The sequence below is a fragment of the Oncorhynchus kisutch genome, linkage group LG11 (genome assembly GCF_002021735.2).
Source record: "Oncorhynchus kisutch isolate 150728-3 linkage group LG11, Okis_V2, whole genome shotgun sequence".
NCBI classification, from domain to species: domain Eukaryota; kingdom Metazoa; phylum Chordata; class Actinopteri; order Salmoniformes; family Salmonidae; genus Oncorhynchus; species Oncorhynchus kisutch.
Window position 1 is genome coordinate 10920071 of NC_034184.2, and position 15783 is coordinate 10935853.

Below are 15783 nucleotides of genomic sequence, written 5' to 3' on the forward strand. Positions count from 1 at the left end.
CAGTAGCTTAAAGGAATATTTTAGGATGTTGGCAATGAAGCCCTTTATATACTTGCCCAGAGTCAGATGAACTCATAGATAGCATTTTTATTTCTCTGCATGCAGTATGAAGGAAGTTAGAGGTAGTTTCGTGAGCCAATGCTAACTAGCAGTTACATAAACTTCCAGTCATTGTGCTAACACCAGTTAGCAACTTCCTTCAAACTGCTCGCAGAGACTTTAAAAATGGTATCCACGAGTTCATCTGACGCTGGGGAAGTAGAAATTCTGAAGTATCCCTTTAACTTGAATTTTTACCTTTATTTAACTAGGCAAGTCAGTTAAGAACAAATTCTTATTTTCAATGACGGCCTAGGAACAGCGGGTTAACTGCCTGTTCAGGGGCAGATTTGCACCTTGTCAGGTCAGGGATTTGAACTTGCAACCTTTCAGTTACTAGTCCAATGCTTTAACCACTAGGCTACCCTGCCACCCCCACTTTCAGCTTTTGAAACCCACTGCAGAATAATGTCTCTTTCCCATTGCCCAAGCGACAAACAACTGCATTATCATAGACCCGGTAACTGATTCCAGAATCTACCATGTTATTAGTATTTCATCTGTTAAAATCGAGATTGAATATAGAGTAGAGGTCGACCGATTATGATTTTTCAACACCGATTCCGATTATTGGGGACAAAAAAGCCGATGCCGATTAATCGGCCGATTGTTAAAATGTATTTGTAATAATGACAATTACAAAAATACTGAATGAACACTTATTTTAACTTAATATAATACATAAATAAAATCAATTTAGCCTCAAATAAATAATGAAACATGTTCAATTTGGTTTAAAAAATGCAAAAACAAAGTGTTGGAGAAGAAAGTAAAAGTGCAATATGTGCCATGTAAGAAAACTAACGTTTCAGTTCCTTGCTCAGAACATGAGAACATATGAAAGCTGGTGGTTTCTTTTAACATGAGTCTTCAATATTCCAAGGTAAGAAATTTTAGGTTGTAGTTATTATAGGAATTATAGGACTGTTTCTCTCTATACCATTTGTATTTCAAATTATAGGCCATCAGACTGTTAAACAGCCACCACTAACATTGAGTGGATGCTGCCAACACACTGACACTGACTCAACTCCAGCCACTTTAATAAAGGGAATTGATGGGAAATGATGTAAATATATCACTAGCCACTTTAAACAATGCTACCTTATATAATGTTACTTACCCTACATTATCCATCTCATATGCATACGTATATACTGTACTCTATATCATCGACTGCATCCTTATGTAATACATGTATCACTAGCCACTTTAACTATGCCACTTTGTTTACATACTCATCTCATATGTATATACTGTACTCGATACCATCTACTGTATCTTGCCTATGCTGCTCTGTACCATCACTCATTCATATATCCTTATGTACATATTCTTTATCCCCTTACACTGTGTATAAGACAGTAGTTTTGGAATTGTTAGTTAGATTACTTGTTGGTTATTACTGTATTGTCGGAACTAGAAGCACAAGCATTTCGCTACTCTCGCATTAACATCTGCTAACCATGTGTATGTGACAAATAAAATTTGATTTGATTTGATTTTTACCTTTGACTATTGGATGTTCTTATAGGAAGCCTTAGGTCATTAATATGGTCGAATCCGGAAACTATCATCTCGAAAACAAGATGTATTTTATCTAATGGGTGGCATCCATCAGTCTAAATATGGCTGTTACATTGCACAACCTTCAATGTTATGTCATAATACGGGCCAGGCGGCCCAAACTGTTGCATATACCCTGACTCTGCCTGCAATGAACGCAAGAGAAGTGACACAATTTCACCTGGTTAATATTGCCTGCTAGCCTGGATTTATATACTTCTGTGTATTGATTTTAAGAAAGGCATTGGTGTTTATGGTTAAGTACACGTTAAAGCAATGACAGTCCTTTTTCAGGACACGCTAGATAAACTAGTAATATCATCAACCATGTGTAGTTATAACTAGTGATTCTGATTGATCAAGTTTAATGCTAGCTAGCAACTTACCGTAGCTTCGTACTGCATTTGCGTAACAGGCGGGCTCCTTGTGAGGCAGGTGGTTAGAGCGTTGGACTAGTTAACCGTAAGGTTGCAAGATTGAATCCCTGAGCTGACAAGGTAAAAATCTGTCGTTCAGCCTCTGAACAAGGCAGTTAACCCACTGTTCCTAGGCCGTCATTGAAAATAAGAATGTGTTCTTAACTGACTTGCCAAGTTAAATAAAGATTAAATGAAGATGTAAAAAATAAATAATAATAAAATAAAATAAAAAAATCGGCATCCAAATGTACCGATTTCCGATTGTTATGAAAACTTGAAATCGGCCCCAATTAATCGGCCATTCCGATTAATCGGTCGACCTCTAATCTAGAGTAAATCTTTCCAAGAATCTAGAGCAGTAGTATTTTTCAAAGTCGAGGTCGCGACCCAAACTGTACTGGGGTTGCCAAATAATTAAAATAAATCTTGGAACAAAAAATGTCAAAAAAATAAACAATTAAGAAGACATACACTATATATATACAAACGTATGTGGACACCCCTTCAAATTAGTGGATTAGTCTATTTCAACCTGTCATAGGATGCCATCTTTCCAACAAGTCAGTTCGTCAAATTACTGCCCTGCTAGAGCTGCCCCGGTAAACTGTAAGTTCTGTTATTGTGAAGTGGAAACATCTAGGAGCAACAACGGCTCAGCCACGAAATGGTAGGCAACACAAGCTCACAGAACGGGACCACCGAGAGATGAAGCGCGTAACTCGTAAAAATCATCTGTCCTTGGTTGCAACACTCACTACCGAGTTCCAAACTTCCTCTGGAAGCAACATCAGCAGAACTGTTAGTCGGGAGCTTCATGAAATGGGTTTCCATGGCCAAGCAGCCACACACAAGCCTAAGAGCACCATGCGCAATGCCAAGCGTCGACTGGAGTGGTGTAAAGCTCGCTGCCATTGGACTCTGGAGCAGTGGGAAAGCATTCCCTGGAGTGATTAATAACTTTTTCCCATCTGGCAGTCCAACAGACAAATCTGGGTTTGGCGGATGCCAGGAGAACGCTACCTGTCTCAATGCATAGTGCTAACTATGTTTCGGGCTAGTTAGTTCCAGTGAAGGGAAATCTTAATGCTACATCATACAATGACAGTCTAGACGATTCTGTGCTGCCAACTTTGTGGTAACAGTTTGAGGAAGGCCCTTTCCTATATTAGCATGACAATGACCCCATGCACAAAACGAGGTCCATACAAAAATGGTTTGTCGAGATCGGTGTGGAAGAACTTGAATGGCCTGCACAGAGCCCTGACCTCAAACCCATCGAACACCTTTGGGATGAATTGGAACACAGACTGCGAGCCAGGCTCTTTTTCTTTTGCAAAGGTAGCAACAGCCAAAATAGTCCGTATGCTGGCAGAGCTTAAATGCTCCAATGCCACAGGCCTGGATAATATTCCTGCACGGTTTCTTATAGATTCTGCTGAGAAAATTGGCCCTTGTATTACGCATATTGTTAATCTCTTGAACAAGGCACCTTTCCCAGGGACATGAAACAAGCTAAAGTTATACCTCTGTATAAGAAGGGGATAAAGACTGACCCTGGGAATTATAGGCCTGTATGAATATGTTAACAAACAGGGTCTAAGTATGATTTTCAGTCGGGTTTTAGAAAAACATACTTCACTGATTCATGTCTACTTTACTTGACTGACTTCATCAGGAAAGAGATAGATGAGGGAAATCTGTGTGGAATGGTACTGCTTGACCTACAGAAGGCCTTTGATACAGTTAACCACTGTCTCCTAATCTCCAAACTGGAGGCCAGAGGTTAAGCAGTATCCATCCTGGCTGGGTAAAGTCCTATTTATCAGGAAGAGAGCTGCAACGGCTTTCATCGGAAGAAGAGGAATCATCGGACCAAAATGCAGCAGGGTACGTGTTCATCTTTAATAATTGCACTGAACATTGAACAAACAAAACAACAAAAAGGAAAACCGCAACAGTCCTGCAAGGTGAATAACACTAAACAGAAAACAACCCACAACCTAAGGTGGCAAAACAGGCTACCTAAGTATGATTCCCAATCAGAGACAACGAAAGACAGCTGTCCCTGATTGAGAACCATACCCGGCCAAAACATAGAAATACAAAAACCTAGACATACAAACATAGAATACCCACCCAAATCACACCCTGACCTAACAAAAATAGAAACATACAAAGCAATCTAAGGTCAAAGCATGACAAGAGCAAGTAGTAGAGGCTAATGGTTCACTGTCCTTAGATCAGAGAAAGCCTGCAGGTCCTGATCTTTTTGATCCCTGCTTTTTAAATCTGGCAGCTGATTTCATAGCTGAACCACTTACATCTCTGTTCAATCTAACCCTGGAATGTAATGAAATTCCGAAAATCTGGAAATCAGCATTTGTCTTAACACTTTTAAAAGGGGGAGATCCAACTCTTTTAAATAATTATAGGCCAATCTCAGAGCTGTCAGCCCTGGTGAAAATACTTTAAACCCTTGTGAGTGAACAGCTAAAAGAGTTTTTATTTACTAACTCTATTTTATCAATGTACCAATCGGGACTCAGGAAGAAGCTGGCCTTCTCCAGTCACTCGTAGGCTCAGGCAGTGGCATACTTTTATTTACAAAGCCATTTTGGATTTACTACCTTTTTATTTGGGCATTTTTATTGTCCAGAAATGTGGTGGGTACTCTCTTCGTTCGCTGGACTTTATCCTGCTAACTGTTCCAAATGTCCAAACTGAATTTGGTAAAAGGGCTTTTATGTACTCTGTGCAATCATCTTGGAACGCTTTATAAAATACTTTTAAACTGGAAGAACGTGTCCCGATTGGTATTTTTAAATCACTGATTAATGAGACTGATTCCCAGAAATCGCAGACACCCTGCTGAAGTTAGATTAGCCTTTGGGCAGCTTCTCTCCCTGGAGAATGGGGCGTAAAAAAACTTCTTCACCTCTGCCATGAATCCCTCCAGACTAAGGCATATGGCCGGCTGCTGTTCCCATACAGCAGTAGCCCAGGTGAGAACCCTCCCGGACATCAGCGTGATGAGATAGGCTATCTTGGAGCTATCCGAGGGGAAGGAGGATGGCTGAAGCTCGAAAATGAGGGCACACTGATCTTGAAACGCCTGATAGGTGCTCGACTCTCCATTTAAGCGTTCCCAGGGGGGTAAACGGGGCTCCCGAGTTGGCGGAGTGGCCGATTGAGGCGGCACTGCCAGCAGCTGGATTACTGAGGTTTTACTGAGGGGCTGTGGGGTTACCACCGTGGTAGGCTGCCCCCCAGACAACCCGCTGAATTGCTCCAGCAAACTGTCCAATGCCCGGTCATGCTGTTCAGCCAACATTTGGACCCCTTTCATAAGGCCACGATGCAGTTCCTCGTGCCTCCCTATGGTGGCTCCTTGGGAGGATATGGCGTCGCTCAGCTGGCCCGGGTCTGCTGGGTCAGTCATGGCCAGTTAGTACAATCAGGTATCAAGTTAAGACCCAGACGCAGACTGTGTGAAGTAACAATGTTTATTACAGCAACAGGGGCAAAGGTACAGGATGGCTGGCAGGCTCAGGGTCAGGTCAGGCAGAGTGATCAGGCGGGTGGGTACAGGGTCAGGACAGGCAAGGGTCAAAAACCAGGAGGATGAGAAAAGACTGGGAAAAAGCAGGAGCTGACACAAAAACGCTGGTTGGCTTGACAAAAAGACGAACTGGCAACAGACAAACAGAGAATACCGGTATAAATACACTGGGGATAATGGGGAAGATGGGCGACACCTGGAGGGGGTGGAGACAAGCACAAAGACAGGTGAAACAGATCAGGGTGTGACAGTGTCATTAGATTTGGGGTGGGGTTGCGGGGGTCCCCTGCTGAAGTTTGAATACCACTGATCTGATGTTCAGTGTACAGTCTGTGTGTTTGATGCTGGGGTCTTTGGCCCATGCCTCTTACTCTGAGGTAAATATGTGTTACTCCAACCTGAGGGTTGGAACAGTAGCTGTGGTTCATTGTTCCTGGTTAGTGCTACTATCTGCAACAACCAAATGGCTGAGTGAGACGAGCAGAAAGTGATGACCTCGAGGCCTGAGGAGTACAGGAAACATCAGGGAAGATATGCCGATGACCAGTGGTGTAGTGGAGGGTAAACGCAAATGCACGCAGTTTACACACCTTTTTTTTGCCCGGACAGTTTACCCACCTGTTGCAGAATCAGAGTTTACAATCAGAGTTTACCCACCTGTTTACCCACCTGTTTCCACTACATGTCTCTACGCCCAAGCCATAAGATCCCGAACAGCTAATCAAAGGGCTACCCAGGCCCCTCTTTTACACCCCTGCTATTCTGTTTATTATCTATGCATAGTCACTTTAACTCTACCTACATGTACATATTACCTCAATAACCCGCACATTGACTCTGTACCGGTACCCCCTGTATTTAGCCTCCACATTGACTCTGTACCGGTACCCCCTGTATATAGCCTCCACATTGACTCTGTACCTGTGCCCCCTGTATTTAGCCTTGCTATTGTTATTTTACTGCTGCTGTTTAATTATTTGTTACTTTTATTTTATATTTTCTACTTATTGATTTTTTACTTAACACTTATTTTTTGAAGTGTTAAAGTCTTAAAGCATTGTTGTTAAGGGCTTGTAAGTAAGCATTTCACTGTAAGGTCTACAACTGTTGTATTCGGCTCATGTGACAAATAAAATTTGATTTGATTTACTAGTGCTGACAGACACTCATACGGGGTACACACAAGATTTCTCGCTCGCAGACATACACATAAAAACTCTCTCTCTTTCTCTCCAACACACCATGTATTGGTGAGTGGTGAGGTGTAGAGTGTGTTAAATCATTTATAGCGCCAGGGCGGTTGATCATTGAAGGCGGGGAGTCTGTTTTCAGAAATCCAAGCCCTGCTCTAATTCAAGCTCTGGGTCTCTGGCCCACACCACACAGCCAGGAGCAACTCAGCCCACAAATTAGAAAGTCAGCTGGGTCAGTCAGTCAGCCACAGACACCAGCCCAGGGATGGAGATAAAGGAGGTTGAGAGGGGAACCCGGGGAGAGAACTGGGAAGAGAATAAAGGAGGAGAGGGAAGGGTAAGGGAGGAAAAAAGAGGGCATGGTGAGGTGGGAGAGAAAGGGGAAAGGTGAGGGTTAGAAAAGGAGAGACTGTAGGGGAAAGCAAGGGAGAGGGTGGTGAGAGAGGGATAGACTGTATGCATAGGAGAGAGAACAGAGAGGAAGAGAGAGAGAGAGAGAGAGAGAGAGAGAGAGAGAGAGAGAGAGAGAGAGAGAGAGAGAGAACAGAGTGGAGAGATAGCAGAGATGGCAGAGAGGATGAGAGAGAGCAGAGAAGAGGAGAGAGAGTAGAGAGGAGAGGTAGCAGAGAGGTAGAGAGAGAGATAGGGGAGAGAGATAACAGAGAGGAGAGAGAGAGAGAAGAGAAGAGAGAAAGAGAGCAGAGGAGCAGAGAGAGAACAGAGATGAGAGAAAGCAAATAGGTGGAGAGAGAAAGCAGAGGAAGAGAGAGAGAACAGAGAGGAGAGAGAGAACAGAGATGATGAGCGAGAGAACAGAGAGGAGAGAGAGAGAACAGAGGAGGAGAGAGCACAGAGGAGGAGATAGCAGGGGAAGAGAGAGGAGAGGAGAAGGAGGAGAGAGAGCAGAGAAGAGGAGAGAGAGAGCAGAGAGGAGAGCGAGAACAGAGGAAGAGAGGGAGGAGAGAGAGCAGAGAGGAGGAGATAGAAAGAAATCAGAGAGGAAGAGAGAGAGAACAGAGAGGAGGAGAGAGCAGAGGAGAGAGAGAACAGAGGAGGAGAAATAGCAAAGAGGAGGAGAGAGAGCAGAGAGGAGGAGATAGCAGAGAGGAGGATAGAGAGAACAGAGAGGGGGAGAGAGAGATAGCAGAGAGGAGGAGAGAGAGAAAATAGGAGGCGGTATAGCAGAGAGGAGGAGGAGATCGCAGAGAGGAGAGAAAGAGCAGAGAGGAGGAGGAGGAGAGAGAGCTATCTATCTCTCCTCTCAGAAATTGACTTTATACTTCTCTCTCTCTTCAATCCAACTCCTCTCTTTTGGCTTCTCTCTCCTGCCTTCCCTCTCTCTTTCTGTTAACGCGTCCATGTGGTGTGTGTGCATCAAATATGTTATCATGTCTGTCATCACCTCTCTGTACTCCCTGGGGTACAGTGATCTGCTCTGTCCGGAAAATGAAAGCGAGACGAACGCTCAAATACACACACACACACACACACACACACACACACACACACACACACACACACACACACACACACACACACACACACACACACACACACACACACACACACACACACACACAATCCTGGCACCGTCTGATAGACAGATGAAGGATGCAGTGAAGTAAATAAAGTGAAAAAAATGAGAATAGCAGACATGGAGGAGAGCAAGTGAGAAAGATACAAAGGGGAGAGAGGGATGGAGAGAGGAAGAGGGGGGCAGTGGGCCACCTTACCATTAATAATGGGTGGCAGAGAAACTCTGATGGATTAGTCGGTCCTGATCCAGTTTAGGGTGGGCAGGCAGGTGGACGGGCTTCCAGGTAGGCCAACACCAGGAAAGTGGAGATGGGTCTGGGTTCTGTTCCCAACCTTACACTAGACTAGTGCAGCGCAAGGGGATGTGTGAAATGGCTAGTGGTTTTCAAACCTCTCCTCAGGGACCCCCAGCTGTTCCATTTGAACTATTCCATGGCTAGCACATCTGATTCAACTTGTAAACTAATCATCAAGCCCTTGAGGAGGTGAATCAGGTCGGCTAGTTCAAGATTACAACAAAATTGCTAAACGTCTGGGCATCCCCTAGTAAAGGTGTGAAACCACTGCCCTGGGCTGTGTAGCAGTCAGTGTGCAACACCAGGCCACCATCCAAATGGCAGCATCTGGTATGCTGGACTAACCGTGGTGTCAGCAACGCCTTTCAAGATATCAGATAGGTATATCATCTTCTATTAATGGCCCCTGATTCCTGTCTTTTTCCTCTCTCATTCTGTCCTTTCTCTCCTCTTTCTCTCTAGATGGGCTGTAGTGTGATCACAGCTGAGCTCCGTAAACTGTTATGGTGATGGTGTGCTGTGAAATGGACAATAAAGCATGATGCACTGAGCATGATGAATCCCATCAAACAAATAGAGGAGAGGTTTTTACACTCCTATACTGGGGGATAGATAGGCTTAGTTGCTTTAGAAACCTCAGTGTAACTTAGGACCCCAGTGTATGAGACTGGTTAGTCAAGTGAAGGGGTTGGCAGAATCTGCCTAAATCAAGTCACATTTTATTTGTCACATGCGCCGAATACAACAGGTGTAACCTTTACAGTGAAATGCTTAAGTGTGTGCATGCCTGTGTCCGTTGGTGTGCATGCAAATTAAAGCTTGCGTGTCGGTGGTTGGTGGTTGGTGGTTGGTGTGGAAGCGTCGGCCTCTCCCACTGAGCATGGACCAAACAATCTTTTTTTTGCTTATTCTTTTTTTCCCTTCCCTCTTTCATTTGGGGATTGGATGGATTGGCAGATTGGCACTCCAAGGCTGCTTAGAGCATGGCCCCACTGGGAAAGAGAGAGGGGGATAGATAGAGACGGGAGGAGGAGTGGACGGGGGATAGATAGAGACAGGAGGAGGAGTGGATGGGGGATAGATAGAGACGGGAGGAGGAGTGGACAGGGGATAGATGGGTAAGGGATCTGTGTCATTAATAGGATTAACAAAATTATTTAGGGATATTCTGGGATACGTCTAATGTTGGCATGAGCCCTCCACAATCTGTTTCACTGGGGCTTTGTTGTGGTGTTGTGCTATTGTTTGTTTCCTAATACAAACCACAACATGGATACCACGAATAAGACTAACATTTTGTGTTGAACATTAATTAATTAATGGGTTAATTGGTTACAGCATGGCCAAATCAAACTGCCTGTTTTGGTCACAAAGGGATAGTGATGTGTGTGTATGTGTGTATCATATGTATGCCTTTGTCTATCAAAACTTGAAACTAATGCCCAATGTATATAGTCACCTCATATTCCGTGCATATACTGTTGTTTACTCACTGTGTATGTACAGTGGGGCAAAAAAGTATTTAGTCAGCCACCAATTGTGCAAGTTCTCCCACTTAAAAATCACAAGAACGGTGAGCAAAAATCCCAGAACCACACGAGGGGGGCCTAGTGAATTGACCTGCAAGGAGCTGGGACCAAAGTAACAAAGCCAACCATCAGTAACACACTACGCCGCCAGGGACTCAAATCCTGCAGTGCCAGACGTCTCCCCCTGCTTAAGCCAGTACATGTCCAAGCCCGTCTGAAGTTTGCTAGAAAGCATTTGGATGATCCAGAAGAAGATTGGGAGAATGTCATATGGTCAGATGAAACCAAAATATAACTTTTTGGTAAAAACTCAACTCGTCGTGTTTGGAGGACAAAGAATGCTGAGTTGCATCCAAAGAACACCATACCTAGTGTGAAGCATGGGGGTGGAAACATCATGCTTTTTGGGGCTGTTTTTATGCAAAGGGACCAGGACGACTGATCCGTGTAAAGGAAAGAATGAATGGGGCCATGTATCGTGAGATTTTGAGTGAAAACCTCCTTCCATCAGCAAGGGCATTGAAGATGAAACGTGGCTGGGTCTTTCAGCATGACAATGATCCCAAACACATCGCCCGGGCAACGAAGGAGTGGCTTCGTAAGAAGCATTTCAAGGTCCTGGAGTGGCCTAGTCAGTCTCCAGATCTGAACCACATAGAAAATCTTTGGAGGGGGTTGAAAGTCTGTGTTGCCCAGCAACAGCCCCAAAACATCACTGCTCTAGAGGAGATCTGCATGGAGGAATGAGCCAAAATACCAGCAACAGTGTGGGAAAACCTTGTGAAGACTTACAGAAAACGTTTGACCTCTGTCATTGCCAACAAAGGGTATATAACAAAGTATTGAGATAAACTTTTGTTATTGACCAAATACTTATTTTCCACCATCATTTGCCAATAAATTCATTAAAAATCCTACAATGTGATTTTCTGGATTTTTTCTCTCTCATTGTGTCTGTCATAGTTGAAGTGTACCTATGATGAAAATTACAGGCCTCTCTCATATTTTTAAGTGGGAGAACTTGCACAATTGGTGGCTGACTAAATACTTTTTTGCCCCAATGTATATACTGTATTCTCAACATAGCTCATCCTAACATACCTTCTATTGTACATACCACTTTTTTCCCCAGATTCTATACGGTCTATGCACACCATGAATTTATATTCTGGATTCTGGCACATTCTATACTGTCTAAACATACAGTGTATTTATATTCTGGATTCTATACTGTCTATACATACCGTGTATACCGTGTATTTATATTCTGGATTCTGACCCATTCTATACTGTCTAAACATACTGTGTATTTATATTCTGGATTCTGACCCATTCTATACTGTCTATACATACCGTGTATTTATATTCTGGATTCTGACACATTCTATACTGTCTAAACATACCGTGTATTTATATTCTGGATTCTGACACATTCTATACTGTCTAAACATACCGTGTATTTATATTCTGGATTCTGACACATTCTATACTGTCTAAACATACCGTGTATTTATATTCTGGATTCTGACACATTCTATACTGTCTAAACATACTGTGTATTTATATTCTGGATTCTGACCCATTCTATACTGTCTATACATACAGTGTATTTATATTCTGGATTCTGACCCATTCTATACTGTCTATACATACAGTGTATTTATATTCTGGATTCTGACCCATTCTATACATACCGTGTATTTATATTCTGGATTTTGACCCATTCTATACTGTCTATACATACCGTGTATTTATATTCTGGATTCTGACACACTCTCACTCTAATATAAATTCTATTGCACTGTTTGAGCTAGTAACATAAGCATTATAACACCTGCAAATACAGTATGAATACATGACCAATAAACTATGATTTGATTGGATGGACCTGTTTCAAGCCACATGTTTTTGTAGGTCAGTTGGTAAAGGCCTCCTAAAAAAACGTGCTATGTCGCTAAAGTACGGTTTTGGGTAACTAAGGTGGTTTTCAACCCAGAGAATAAATAAGGAATGTACAGTATACTAGTGAATGGCTTTCAAGCTCTACTAAACTATACTGAACAAAAATATAAAAGCAGCATGTAAAGTGTTTGTCCCATGTTTCCTGAGCTGAAATAAAAGATCCTAGAAATGTTCCATGCGCACAAAAAGCTTATTTCTCTCAAATGTTGTGCACAAATTTGTTTACATCCCTGTTAGTGAGCATTTCAACTTTGCCAAGATAATCCATCCACCTGACAGTTGTGGAATATCAAGAAGCGGATTAAACAAGATGATCATTACACAGGTGAACCTTATGTGGGGACAACAAAAGGCCACTCTAAAATCAGCTATTTTGTCACCCACACAATGCCACAGATGTCTCAAGTTTTGAGGGTGCGTGCAATAGAAATTATGAGAAAGGATCTGTATACAATTCCTGGAAGCTGAACATGTCCCAGTTCTTTCATGGCCTGCATACTCACCAGACATGTCACCCATTGAGCGCGTTTGGGATACTCTGAATTAACATGTACAACAGCATGTTTCAGCAACTTTGCACAGCCATTGAAGAGGAGTGGGACAACATTCCACAATCAGCAACTCTATGCAAAGGAGATGTGTCACGCTGTATGAGGGAAATAGTGGTCACACCAGATACTGACTGGTTTTCTGATCCACACCACTATATATATATATTTGTAAGGTATCTTTGACCAATGCACATCTATATTCCCAGTCATGTGACATCCATAGATTAGGGCCTAATTAATGTATTTACATTGACTGATGTCCTTATATGAACTGGAACTCAGTCAAATCTTTTCAATTGTTGCATGTTGCATTTATATTTTATTTCAGTATGTAATTAATGTTAATGCAATTAGCATTCGGCATAATGGACAGAGGTTTTTAACAGTATAGTGGGTCATCCACAGGTGTGTGTTTAAGAGTGTGTACCCATAGATTTCAGACAGCCTGTAATGACAGCCTTTTAGGCCTAGGCTTCCCGCTAGCTGTACAGCTTCCGGTGAAACTGGAGGGCGCACAATTCAAATAAATAATCATACAAATTATGGATATTAAACATTTATATCGGTTGAAAGCTTAATTTCTTGTTAATCTAACTGCACTGTCCGATTTACAGTAGCTATTACTGAGAAAAGATGCCATGCGATTGTTTGAGGATGGCGCCCCACATAAAAATAAAAAAATCCACTGGCACAGGTTTCATAAATTTACAAATAGCGATTAAATATTCACTTACTTTTTGAAAATATTCCTTTGATTTGTCATCCAAAGGGTCCCAGCTATAACATGTAGTGTTGTTTTGTTAGATAAAATCCTTCTTTATATCCCAGAAAGTCTGTTTAGTTGGCGCCATCGATTTGCGTAATCCACTCGTTCAACATGCAGAGAAAGGAATACGAAAATCTACCCCTAATTTTAACAAGTTTAACAAGTGAAAATAAGTTTCTATTTACTCCTCAGATATCCTAAAATGTAATCAAACTATAATATTTCTTAAGGAAAGAGGAATGTTCAATAGGATTTTAGCAGGTGCGTCCTGTCTTAATGGTGCAGGCAAACAAGAATTTCCAAGACTGTGTCTCTGTACTAAAACTGATATTTCTTACTTGTTTTTGAAATTGCAAGCCTGGAACCTTGAACATAGACTGCTGAAACCCTGTGGAAGCCATAGGAATTGCATCCAGGGAGCAAACTTTCAAAATGACCTCATATTTGCCATTCTAAGAGGATGGTCTTTCAACAACAACAAAAATTGGGTTGTTTTCTTTGGATTTTCTCCTGTCATATCTATTGTGTTATATTCTCCAACATTATTGTAACATTTCCACAAACTTCAAAGTGTTTTCTTTCCAATGGTACCAATTATATGCATATCCTGGCTTCAGGGCATGAACAACAGGCTTTGGGCACGTAATTCAGGCGGAAATTGAGCAAATAGGGGCCTAGCCCTGAGAATTAGGGTATCAATGAGACATTCAGATGGATTGATTTCGGACTGAACATATAATAAAAATAACTTAACTGATGTCACACCTCTGGCCCCACCCAGGAGTGAGCATCTCAGCCAATCAGGAGGACGAGACGGACCTGGAGACGTTCCAGATGGAGATAGACAAGGAGAGCAGGAAGTGTCTGTTCCGGACAAATGAGGGGAAATACTGGGCCCTGGTGGCCAATGGAGGCATCCAGACTACAGCCAAGGAGAGGTAACCCTAACCCTAACCCTAGCTCCAGCTGCAACCCTAACCCTACCTCCAGCTGCAACCCAACACCTAGCTCCAGCTGCAACCCTAACCCTAGTTCCAGCTGCAACCCTAACCCTAGTTCCAGCTGCAACCTTAACCCTAGCTTCAGCTGCAAATCTAACCCGAGCTCCAGACTCAACCCTAACCCAAGCCCCATCTGCAACCCTAACCCTAGTTCCAGCTACAACCCTAACCCTATCCCCAGCTGCAACCATAACCCTAGCTTCAGCTGCAACCCTAACCCTAGCTCCAGCTGCAAACCCAACTCTAGCTCCAGACTCAATCCTAACCCTAGCTTCAGCTGCAACCCTAACCCTAGCTCCAGACTCAACCCTAACCCTAACTTCAGCTGCAACCCTAACCCTAGCTCCAGCTGCAACCTTAACCCTAGCTTCAGCTGCAACCCTAACCCTAGCTCCAGCTGCAACCTTAACCCTAGCTTCAACTGCAAATCTAACCCGAGCTCCAGACTCAACCCCAACTCTAGTTCCAGCTGCAACCCTAACCCTAGCTCCAGACTCAACCCTAACCCTAGCTCCAGCTGCAACAATAACCCTACCTTCAGCTGCAAATCTAACCCGAGCTCCAGACTCAACCCTAACCCTAGCTTCAGCTGTAACCCTAAACCTAGCTCCAGTTGCAACCCTAACACTAGCTTCAGCTGCAACCCTAACACTAGCTTCAGACCCAACCCCAACTCTAGCTGCAGCTGCAATGCCAACCCGAGCTCCAAACGCAACCCTAGCCCTAGCTCCATACTCAACCATAGCCCTAGCTCCAACTGCAACCCTAACCCTAGCTCCAGCTGCAACCATAACCCTAGCTTCAGCTGCAACCAGAACCCTAGCTTCAGCTGCAACCCTAAACCTGGCTTCAGCTGCAACCCTAACCCTAGCTCCAGCTGCAACCCTAACCCGAGCTTCAGCTGCAACACTAACCCTAGCTCCAGCTGCAACCTTAACCCTAGTTTCAGCTGCAAATCTAACCCGAGCTCCAGACTCAACCCTAACCCAAGCTCCAGCTGCAACCCTAACCCTAGTTTCAGCTGCAACCCTAACCCGATCCCCAGCTGCAACCCTAACCCTAGCTTCAGCTGTAACCCTAACCCTAACCCTATCTCCAGCTGCAACCCCAACCCCAACTCTAGCTCCAGACTCAACCCTAACCCTAGCTCCAGACTCAATCCTAACCCTAGCTTCAGCTGCAACCCTAACCCTAGCTCCAGACTCAGACCTAACCCCAGCTGCAACCCTAACCCTAGCTTCAGCTGCAAATCTAACCCGAGCTCCAGACTCAACCCTAACCCTAGCTCCAGCTGCAACCCTAACCC

At 43.4% G+C, this 15783-nt stretch overlaps 1 pseudogene; it reads left to right on the plus strand.

Annotated features, from left to right (window-relative positions):
* Positions 1-14418, plus strand: part of LOC109898952 (fascin-2-like) — a 44112-nt pseudogene extending 29694 nt beyond the window's left edge.
* Positions 14419-15783: the final 1365 nt, after the last annotated feature.